The sequence below is a fragment of the Dendrobates tinctorius genome, unplaced genomic scaffold, assembly GCF_039654945.1.
Source record: "Dendrobates tinctorius isolate UK_male_01 unplaced genomic scaffold, ASM3965494v1 ptg000016l, whole genome shotgun sequence".
NCBI classification, from domain to species: domain Eukaryota; kingdom Metazoa; phylum Chordata; class Amphibia; order Anura; family Dendrobatidae; genus Dendrobates; species Dendrobates tinctorius.
Genome location: NW_027361684.1, coordinates 64,669,372 through 64,681,394, shown reverse-complemented (window position 1 = coordinate 64,681,394; position 12,023 = coordinate 64,669,372). Strand labels below are relative to the sequence as shown.

Here is a 12,023-nt window from a genome sequence, read left to right as displayed (position 1 = left end):
GCTTTCTCCACAGACACAGTAATTGAGGGTCTGCATCGCCTCTGCAACATCTACCAGGAGGATTTTTTCCCGCGATGATTAATTCCAAAATTTCTGCTAACACTCGACTTTGCGTCTATACTTGTATCCATGTAGTTTCCAGTAGCAGATATTCTTGACTGGCTTACTGAGATTGAAATATATACGAAGATTTAAAAGTACCACAACACTGTATACTGGTGTATGCTATGAATACCTTTCCCTTTTTCTACTTTTGTAATTCTGGTGTAATACATAGTGAGCCTGTGAGTGTCTGTGTCTGACTCCGGAAGTATAGACGGAAATTTAACCCTAGACTGGACACACCTTGTATGTGCTGATACAGTACCTTGTTTCAAAAATTTCTATTAAGGTATCATCTGTAGAATATCCAACTGTGGGGGGGACCCTCTTCTTGCTGCAGACAAACATGATACTGAGACAGAGTTTGTATTGAACAGGTCCGTTTTTAGTGCCTATTAGTGTTGAGCGATACCATCCGATATTGAGAAATATCGGATCGGATTGGATCGGCCCGATACCCAAAAAAGTATCGGTATCGCCGATTCCGATACCGGAAGTCCCATTCAAGTCAACGGGACAGAAATATCGGAATTAAAAAAACCCTTTCTTTACTTGCACGTCCAGTTCGGGAGGGGGGGGGAGTGTGGACGGTGCGTGGGCGGACACTGTGCGGGTCTGTGTGGGCCTGCCGGGGGTCTGTACGGGCCTGCCGGGGGCTTCTGCCGGGGGCTTCTGCCGGGGGCTTCTGCCGGCTGCCGGGGGTCTGTACGGGCCTGCCAGTGGATTGTGTCGGCTGCCGGGGGTCTGTACGGGCCTGCCAGGGGCTTGTGCCGGCTGCTGGGGGTCTGCACGGGCCTGCCGGGGGCTTGTGCCGGCAGCCGGGGGTCTGTACGGGCCTGCCGGGGGCTGGTGCCGGCTGCCGGGGGTCTGTACGGGCCTGCTGGGGGCTTGTGCCGGCTGCCAGGGGTCTGTGCGGGCCTGCTGGGGGTCTTGTGTGTGTGCAGGCATCGTCCGATGGGACTACAAGTCCTATCGGGCGATGCCTGCTACAATGACAGTGATTGACACATTAGCCAATGATGAGACAGTAGTAGTCCCATCATCCAGCTAATGTGTTGAATGTAAAAAAAAAAAACATACATACTACATACATACATACAACATTCATACAACATACATACATACATACTACATATATACTACATTCATACAACATACATACATACTACATACATACTACATATATATACTACATTCATAAAACATACATACTACATATATACTACATTCATACAGCATACATACATACTACATATATACAAAATTCATACAACATACATACTACATACTTCATATATACTACATTCATACAACATACATACATACTACATATAAACTACATTCATACAACATTCATACATACTACATACATACTACATTCATACAATATACATACTACATATATACTACATTCATACAGCATACATACATACATACTACATTCATACAACATACACACTGCATATATACTACATTCATACAGCATACATAAATATATACATACTACATACATACTACATATATACAAAATTCATACTACATACATACTACATACATACTTCATATATACTACATTCATACAACATACATACATACTACATATATACTACATTCATACAACATACATACATACTACATACATACTACATACAGTGGGGCAAAAAAGTATTTAGTCAGTCAGCAATAGTGCAAGTTCCACCACTTAAAAAGATGAGAGGCGTCTGTAATTTACATCATAGGTAGACCTCAACTATGGGAGACAAACTGAGAAAAAAAAATCCAGAAAATCACATTGTCTGTTTTTTTTTCCTTTTATTTGCATATTATTGTGGAAAATAAGTATTTGGTCAGAAACAAAATTTCATCTCAATACTTTGTGATTAGAGTTGAGCGAAACGGGTCGAAAAAATTCAAAAGTCGCCGACTTTTGGCAAAGTCGGGTTTCATGAAACGAAACCCGACCCTAGGATGAGGTCGGCCACGAGGTCAGCGACTTACGCGCCAAAGTCGCGTTTCAAAAGTTTGTTTTGCGCTCTTTTTCAGCCAATCAGGATCCACGGACACTGTGGGCAACGTGATGACATAGGCACGGGTCACCACCATCTTTCAGAAGGGCATGCAAGTGATTGGCTTGCTTTGGTGGGCATCACAGGGGGTATAAAAGGGCGTGCACGCCGACCGCCATCTTACTTCTGCCGATCTTAGCATAGGGAGAGGTTGCTGCTGATTCTTTAGGGAGAGCGTTAGGCAGGGAAGAAGACAAAAAAACTGCTTCTGCTGCTAGCGATTTGGCCTGCACAACACACCAGTCACTGTGTGTGCAGTGCAAGGGGAGGCTATATAGTGGTGTATCAGTGGTGTTGGTTGTTGGGCTGCCTTCTAAGGCTTCCTGACAGGCTGGCATTGCTGTTTACCCACTGCTCCGCAAACTGCTTTTTTAAAAGCAATCCAATCTCCCTTATCCTCTAGTCACTTTGGTCACAGCTGTGCCATCGAGCCTGTCACATAGCGCTCAGATATTCATTGGGCCTCAAACTGCTTTTTTAAAAGCAATCCCAATTTTTTTTTTTGTCCTGCTGAGAAGAAAAAAAAACTGCTTCTGCTGCTGATAGCAATTTGGCCTGCACAACACACCAGTCACTGTGTGTGCAGTGCAAGGGGAGGCTATATAGTGGTGTATCAGTGGTGTTGGTTGTTGGGCTGCCTTCTAAGGCTTCCTGACAGGCTGGCATTGCTGTTTACCCACTGCTCCGCAAACTGCTTTTTTAAAAGCAATCCAATCTCACTTATCCTCTAGTCACTTTGGTCACAGCTGTGCCATCGAGCCTGTCACATAGCGCTCAGATATTCATTGGGCCTCACACAATCCAAAAGTGTCCAGTGTCCAAAAGTGTGTGCAGAGATTCAAACTCTCACTTATCCTCTAGTCACTTAGGTCACAGCTGTGCCATCGAGCCTGTCACATAGCGCTCAGATATTCATTGGGCCTCACACAATCCAAAAGTGTCCAGTGTCCAAAAGTGTGTGCAGAGATTCAAACTCTCACTTATCCTCTAGTCACTTAGGTCACAGCTGTGCCATCGAGCCTGTCACATAGCGCTCAGATATTCATTGGGCCTCACACAATCCAAAAGTGTCCAGTGTCCAAAAGTGTGTGCAGAGATTCAAACTCTCACTTATCCTCTAGTCACTTAGGTCACAGCTGTGCCATCGAGCCTGTCACATAGCGCTCAGATATCAGTGGGCCTCACACAATCCAAAAGTGTCCAGTGTCCAAAAGTGTGTGCAGAGATTCAAACTCTCACTTATCATCTATTCACTTAGGTCACAGCTGTGCCATTGAGCCTGTCACATAGCGCTCAGATATTCATTGGGCCTCACACAATCCAAAAGTGTCCAGTGTCCAAAAGTGTGTGCAGAGATTCAAACTCTCACTTATCCTCTAGTCACTTAGGTCACAGCTGTGCCATCGAGCCTGTCACATAGCGCTCAGATATTCATTGGGCCTCACACAATCCAAAAGTGTCCAGTGTCCAAAAGTGTGTGCAGAGATTCAAACTCTCACTTATCATCTATTCACTTAGGTCACAGCTGTGCCATCGAGCCTGTCACATAGCGCTCAGATATTCATTGGGCCTCACACAATCCAAAAGTGTCCAGTGTCCAAAAGTGTGTGCAGAGATTCAAACTCTCACTTATCCTCTAGTCACTTAGGTCACAGCTGTGCCATCGAGCCTGTCACATAGCGCTCAGATATCAGTGTGCCTCACACAATCCAAAAGTGTCCAGTGTCCAAAAGTGTGTGCAGAAATTCAAAATCTCCCCTGTCCTATAGACACCTTGTACCTTGTTTTACATACTATATAGTTTGTTGGATTTTGTCTACATTTCTACCAAAAATGAGGCTGGTGGAAGAGGCCGTGGAATTGGGCGGGGGTTGGCAGCTGGTAATGATGGTGTTGGTGGTGGATCTGATGGTAGTGGCAAGAGCAAAATAGGACCGAATGCAGGAGGTGTTGAGCCTGCGTCATCGTCTGGCTACATAAGGCCTCGAACGCTTAGTTTTCTAGGAGTTGGCAAACCGCTTTTAAAGCCAGAGCATCAGGAAAAAGTTTTGTCTTACATTGCTGACTCAGCCTCCAGCTCTATCGCCTCCTCTTCTGAAGTTGTAAAAAGTAAAAGCACTGAGTCGTCATTGGAGGCTCATGTTCATGAACCACACCTTTCCTTGTGTCCTTCACCCCAACCAAGATTGAAGGATGACGCAGGCCATACTACTGATTACTCCATGGAGCTGTTTTCGCATACCATGCCTGGATTATCAAGTGAAATGGTGAATTACCCAGGCCAAGATGAATCTTACATGGAGTGCACTGATGCACAGCCGCTGATGGATGATTCTGCTGGTACATTCACTCAGAGCACTACATTGTCCTCGCAGTGTACAGAGCCAGATTCTGACCCTGATGAGACTCAGGTGCCCCTTCCCGCACACTATACCACCATACACGGTGACACAGAGGAAGGTGCACATGACATAGAAGAGGAGGTGATGGATGACCCAGTTGTTGACCCAGATTGGCATCCATTGGGGGAAGAGGGTGCTGCTTCCAATAGCTCAGATGAGGAGCATCCACAGCAGACATCGACATCGCAACAGCTGTTATCTGGCAGGCCCGGAGCACTCCAAAGACAGGTTCCAAACATCAAAAGAGTTGCTGGACAGCTTGTCCAGAGGGTCAAAAGATCACAGCGTGCTAGGCCGCAAAATGTCTGCCAAAGTAGGAAGAGTGCAGTGTGGCACTTTTTTGAACAAAATCCTCATGATCAGGCCAAGGTTATCTGTAAGAAGTGCGCAAAGACCTTTAGCCGAGGGAAAAATCTGAAAAATTTGAATACCAGTTGCATGCTTAGACATTTAACCAGCATGCACTTGCAAGAGTGGACACAACACCAAACCTCAAGTGCCACATGTGCAACTGATCACAACGAAGGTAGTCATCAACGTTACATTGTTTCCCCCACTGTAAGCCCACCGGTTAGCACAGCAGCAAATATTGAGGTGTCGTTGCAAGGCCACAGCAGTCGGGGAATCCCACTGTTATATCAACGAAAGACTGATTCTAGGCCATCAGAAAGAACACCAACTCCATCACCATCATCAACCCTCTCTCAGTCCGCCCTGTCCACCGCTACTTCCACCATATGCAGCTCTCAAGTCCAGCTCACCCTCCCAGACACTATGAGTAGGTCAAGAAAGTACTCAGTCTCTCATCCGCGTACACTGGGTTTGAACGCCCACATTGCCAAACTAATCTCGTTTGAGATGATGCCCTTTCGGTTGGTGGAAAGCACAGCTTTCCGCGAACTCATGGCCTATGCAGTACCACGCTATGACCTACCCAGTCGCCACTTCTTCTCTCGCAAAGCCATCCCAGCCCTCCACCATCATGTGAAAGACCGCATTGTCCATGCACTCAAGCAGTCAGTGAGCGGAAAGGTGCACCTCACAACTGATGCATGGTCCAGTCGGCATGGCCAGGGCCGTTACGTGTCCATCACTGCGCACTGGGTTAATGTGGTGGATGCAGGGTCCACAGGGGACAGCGGTGGTGGGACAGTGCTGCCTAGCCCACGGTATAGGAAACAGTTGGCTGTAGGCGTTCCACCCTCCTCCTCCTCCTCCTCCTCATCCTCCAGAAGCGAAAGCTCGTCCACAGAGCGCAGTCGTACGAGCACTCCATCTGCAGCTGCCACTGTTGCACACGATGTGTCCCCCTATCGAGCAGCTAGTGGAAAGCGTCAGCAGGCTGTGTTGCAGATGATGTGTTTGGGCGACAGACATACCGCCGAGGTGCTGGCCGAGTACTTGAAGCGACAAACTGAGTCATGGCTGGGCAGTGTACATCTTGAGGCAGGCAAGGTAGTTAGTGATAACGGCCGTAATTTTGTGGCAGCCATAGCCCTTTCAAAACTCAGCCACATACCTTGCTTGGCTCACACCTTGAACCTGGTGGTGCAGTGCTTCCTCAAAAATTATCCGGAGTTAACAGCCCTGCTCCAGAAGGTGCGAAGACTGTGCGCGCACATCCGCCGGTCGCCTGTACACTCCGTTCGTATGCAGAAGCTGCAGCGATTGCTCCACCTTCCCAACCACCGCCTCATTATCGACATTGCAACAAGGTGGAACTCTACCCTGCACATGGTGGAGCGGCTGTGCGAGCAGAGGCAGGCCATAATGCATTTGTGGGAGGATACACGGCCAGGCACTTTGAGAGCAGACATGGAGTTGACAGGTGTGCAGTGGTCGAAGCTGAAAGACCTCTGTAAAGTCCTTCAGTGTTTTGAGGAATGCACACGGCTGGTAAGTGCAGACGACGCCATCCTAAGCATGAGCATCCCACTTATGCGTCTGCTCATGCAAACTTTGACGCACCTTAAGGAGCAGGCGTCTGCAGCCAATGTTGATGAGGAGGAAGAGGAGGAGGGAATCCTTGATGACATTCAGCCATTGTCTGCTCAGGGACCTCTCCTGGACGAGGTGGAGGAAGAAGAAGAGGAGGAGGATGATGATGGGGATGATTACTTAGGGGAGGAGGATGCATCTCGTGGGGCAAGTGAAAATGTTGGCGTGGCAAGGTCTGGTACAGGGTTTGTGCGTGACTGGAGGGATGTGGATTTGCAAGAAAGTGCTCCTCCAACCAGCACTCGCAGTGCATCATTGACACCGGGAACATTGGCCCACATGTCACATTATGCCTTGCGGATCCTAAAAAGGGACCCCCGCATTGCCAAAATGATGAACGATGACGACTAGAGTTGAGCGATACCGTCTGATACTTCAAAGTATCGGATCGGAATGGATCGGCCGATCTTTAAAAAAAGTATCGGTATCGCCGATTCCGATACCGGAAGTCCCATTCAAGTCTATGGGACTTCCGGTATCGGAATAAGAAAAACCCTGTTTTTGCCTTGTACAGCCTCTCTGGGGTCTGTACGGGCCTTTTGGGGGGCTGTGCCGGCCTGCCAGGGGGTCTGTGCAGGCTCCGGTGGTCTGTGCCGGCCTGCCGGGGGGCTGTGCCGGCCTGCCGGTGGTCTGTGCAGGCTCCGGTGGGCTGTGCCGACCTGCCGGGGGGCTGTGCCGGCCTGCCGGTGGTCTGTGCAGGCTCCGGGGGGCTGTGCCGGCCTGCCGGGGGGCTGTGCCGGCCTGCCGGTGGTCTGTGCAGGCTCCGGGGGGCTGTGCCGGCCTGCCGGGGGGCTGTGCCGGCCTGCCGGGGGGCTGTGCCGGCCTGCCGGTGGTCTGTGCAGGCATCGTCCGATGGGACTACAAGTCCCATTGGGCGATGCCTGCTACCATGACAGTGATTGACACATTAGCCAATGATGGGACAGTAGTAGTCCCATCATCCGGCTAATGTGTTAAATGTTAAAAAAAAAAAAAAAAAAATACTACATACATACTACATGCATGCTACATACATACTACATGCTACATACATACTACATGCTACATACATACTACATGCATGCTACATACATACTACATGCATGCTACATACATACTACATGCTACATACATACTACATGCTACATACATACCACATATATACTACATACATACAATACATTCATACAATACATACATAGACATACAGTACATATAACATAGAGTAACATACTTACCAATACTTGTCACATTGTTCCCCGAAGCCATTGTCTTTTCCGGAATAAATATTAACATGACAAACCACAAAAATACTCACCCACGATCCGAAGCAGTCCACGAGTGTGTCCCACGACGATCTTGGGTAGAGAACTGCAGCATCAGATGATGCTGCCGTTCTCTACGGGCTGCAGGAATCCAATGACGGAAGGTAGGTATCCTTCCGCACTGTATTCCTCCGCCACTTAAAAAAAAAAAAGTCCCTAGTCTCACTTTATGCCATTGCTGCGTGGGAAATTCCCACACAGCAATGGCATAAAGTGAGACTAGGGACTTTTTTTTTTTAAGTGGCGGAGGAATACAGTGCGGAAGGATACCTACCTTCCGTCATTGGATTCCTGCAGCCCGTAGAGAACGGCAGCATCATCTGATGCTGCAGTTCCCTACCCAAGATCGTCGTGGGACACACTCGTGGACTGCTTCGGATCGTGGGTGAGTATTTTTGTGGTTTGTTATGTTAATATTTATTCCGGAAAAGACAATGGCTTCGGGGAACAATGTGACAAGTATTGGTAAGTATGTTACTCTATGTTATATGTACTGTATGTCTATGTATGTATTGTATGAATGTATTGTATGTATGTAGTATATATGTGGTATGTATGTAGCATGTAGTATGTATGTAGTATGTATGTAGCATGCATGTAGCATGCAGTATGTATGTAGCATGCATGTAGCATGCAGTATGTATGTAGCATGCATGTAGTATATATGTAGTATGTATGTAGCATGCATGTAGTATATATGTAGTATGTATGTAGCATGTAGCATGTATGTAGTATGTATGTAGTATGTATGTGGTATGTATGTAGCATGTACTATGTATGTAGCATGCATGTAGTATGTATGTAGCATGCATGTAGTATGTATGTAGCATGCATGTAGTATGTATGTAGTATGTATGTATTATGTATGTAGCATGCATGTAGTATGTATGTAGTATGTATGTAGTATGTATGTAGCATGTAGCATGTATGTAGTATGTATGTGGTATGTATGTAGCATGTAGTATGTATGTAGCATGCATGTAGTATATATGTATGTATGTAGTATGTATGTAGTATGTATGTGGTATGTATGTAGCATGTAGTATGTATGTAGCATGCATGTAGCATGCATGTAGTATGTATGTAGCATGCATGTAATATATATGTAGTATGTATGTAGCATGTAGTATGTATGTAGTATGTATGTAGTATGTATGTGGTATGTATGTAGCATGTAGTATGTATGTAGCATGCATGTAGCATGCATGTAGTATGTATGTAGCATGCATGTAGCATGCATGTAGTATGTATGTAGCATGCATGTAGTATGTATGTATGTAGTATGTATGTAGCATGCATGTAGTATGTATGTAGTATGTATGTAGCATGCAGTATGTATGTAGCATGTATGTAGTATGTATGTAGTATATATGTAGTATGTATGTAGCATGTAGTATGTATGTAGCATGCATGTAGTATATATGTAGTATGTATGTAGCATGTAGTATGTATGTAGCATGCATGTAGTATATATGTAGTATGTATGTAGCATGTAGTATGTATGTAGCATGCATGTAGTATATATGTAGCATGCATGTAGTATATATGTAGTATGTATGTAGCATGTAGTATGTATGTAGCATGTAGTATATATGTAGTATGTATGTAGCATGCATGTAGTATGTATGTAGTATGTATGTAGTATTTTTTTTTTTTTTAACATTTAACACATTAGCCAGATGATGGGACTACTACTGTCCCATCATTGGCTAATGTGTCAATCACTGTCATGGTAGCAGGCATCGCCAGATGGGACTTGTAGTCCCATCGGACGATGCTTGCACAGACCCCCGGACATCAGCACAGCCCCCCGGCAGGCCGGTACAGACCCCCACAGGGTGCACAGACCACCGGCAGGCCGGCACAGCCCCCCGGCAGGCCGGTACCGACCCCGGGCAGTCCACACAGCCCCTGGCAGGCCGGCAGAGACCCCCGGAAGGCCCGAAATGACGGCGCATCATGATGCGCACACACCGCGCATCATGATGACGTCAGGCCGTCAATCAACTTTGAACTTCCGATTCCGATGCCGAATTCCGATATTGAAAAAATATCGGAAGTCGGTATCGGAATTCCGATACAGCAAGTATCGGCCGATACCCGATACTTGCGGTATCGGAATGCTCAACACTAATGACGACTACTGGTTGGCCAGCATCCTGGATCCACGCTATAAAGGCAAATTACAAAACATCATGCCACAGGAGAACCTTGACCTAATATTGGCTAATAAACAAGCAACTCTGGTAAATCGGTTGCTTGAGGCATTCCCAGCACACAGCAGCGGTGATGGTTCTCACACGAGCCGTACGGGCCGGGGGCAGCTTGGCAGAGGTGTTCGTGGTGCACACAGCAGAAGTGGCGTTGGAGACAGGGGTTTCATGACAATGTTGTGGACTGATTTTTCAAATACCGCTCACACAACTGGTAATACTGCATCGATGGAAAGTGACAGGAGACAGCAGTTGTCAACCATGGTTACAAACTACTTTTCCTCCCATATTGATGTTCTCCCACACAGGTCATTCCCCTTTGACTATTGGGCCGCTAAACTGGACACCTGGCCTGAATTGGCACAATATGCCTTACAGGAGCTCGCTTGCCCAGCTGCAAGTGTGCTATCGGAAAGAGTCTTCAGTGCAGCTGGATCAATCCTGACAGAAAAAAGGACCCGTCTGTCAACCCAAAATGTGGATGATCTAACCTTCATTAAAATGAACCATGCATGGGTTTCCAAGGATTTTGTCCCACCTTCCCCTGATGACACATAGGGTGACAGAAAAATGGCTTGCTTTGGTCCACCTCTTCCTGGGACTTGACCTATTTCGCCTTTTGCATCAGCTGAATGTCCAACATCAACATATGCCACTTTCTAAAACTCCCTAACTGTGCTGCCTCCCCCCCATGGCCGGGGTCACCACCTAGCGCACGACACCGTGCGAGTGCTGTTGCCCTGGACAGGTGGGTAGGCCGACTCTTGGGCGCGGGCACTGGCACAGGGTCCCTCATAGTGCAATCAAGTGTCTCTGACGGTGGTGGTGCACACCCGCCGTCAGACACACCGCTGTACTATGAGGGGCCCAGTGCCGGTACCGACGCCCACGAGTGGGCCCCCCTTGCTTGGGCAGGGCCCCAGCATTTGCAATCTTTACTTCTCCCTGCTCCTCCGCTGTGTAATCTGGGCCGTCAAATCCATACTGTGCCTGACACCGTCTGAGCCTGCCTCCTGAGACATATATTTTGAATGTGTACGCTATCCATACATGTTATCCGGGGATACGGTACCCTTTCTAACCTTTGTGCAATCACGTGCAATCCATACTGGGCCTGACACCGTCTGAGCCTGCCTCCTGAGACATATATTTTGAATGTGTACGCTATCCATACATGTTATCCGGGGATACGGTACCCTTTCTAACCTTTGTGCAATCACGTGCAATCCATACTGGGCCTAACACCGTCTGAGCCTGCCTCCTGAGACATATATTTTGAATGTGTACGCTATCCATACATGTTATCCGGGGATACGGTACCCTTTCTAACCTTTGTGCAATCACGTGCAATCCATACTGGGCCTAACACCGTCTGAGCCTGCCTCCTGAGACATATATTTTGAATGTGTACGCTATCCATACATGTTATCCGGGGATACGGTACCCTTTCTAACCTTTGTGCAGTCACGTGCAATCCATACTGGGCCTGACACCGTCTGAGCCTGCCTCCTGAGACATATATTTTGAATGTGTACGCTATCCATACATGTTATCCGGGGATACGGTACCCTTTCTAACCTTTGTGAAATCACGTGCAATCCATACTGGGCCTAACACCGTCTGAGCCTGCCTCCTGAGACATATATTTTGAATGTGTACGCTATCCATACATGTTATCCGGTGATACGGTACCCTTTCTAACCTTTGTGCAATCACGTGCAATCCATACTGGGCCTGACACCATCTGAGCCTGCCTCCTGAGACATATATTTTGAATGTGTACGCTATCCATACATGTTATCCGGGGATACGGTACCCTTTCTAACCTTTGTGCAATCACGTGCAATCCATACTGGGCCTAACACCGTCTGAGCCTGCCTTCTGAGACATATATTTTGAATGTGTACACTATCCATACATGTTATCCGGGGATACGGT

General features: G+C 47.2%; 1 protein-coding gene across 1 annotated transcript in view; it reads left to right on the top strand.

The window, feature by feature from the left end:
• LOC141080593 (interleukin-5 receptor subunit alpha-like) overlaps window positions 1-12,023 on the top strand; it is a 123,670-nt gene that overhangs the window by 69,985 nt on the left and 41,662 nt on the right. The window lies entirely within an intron of this gene.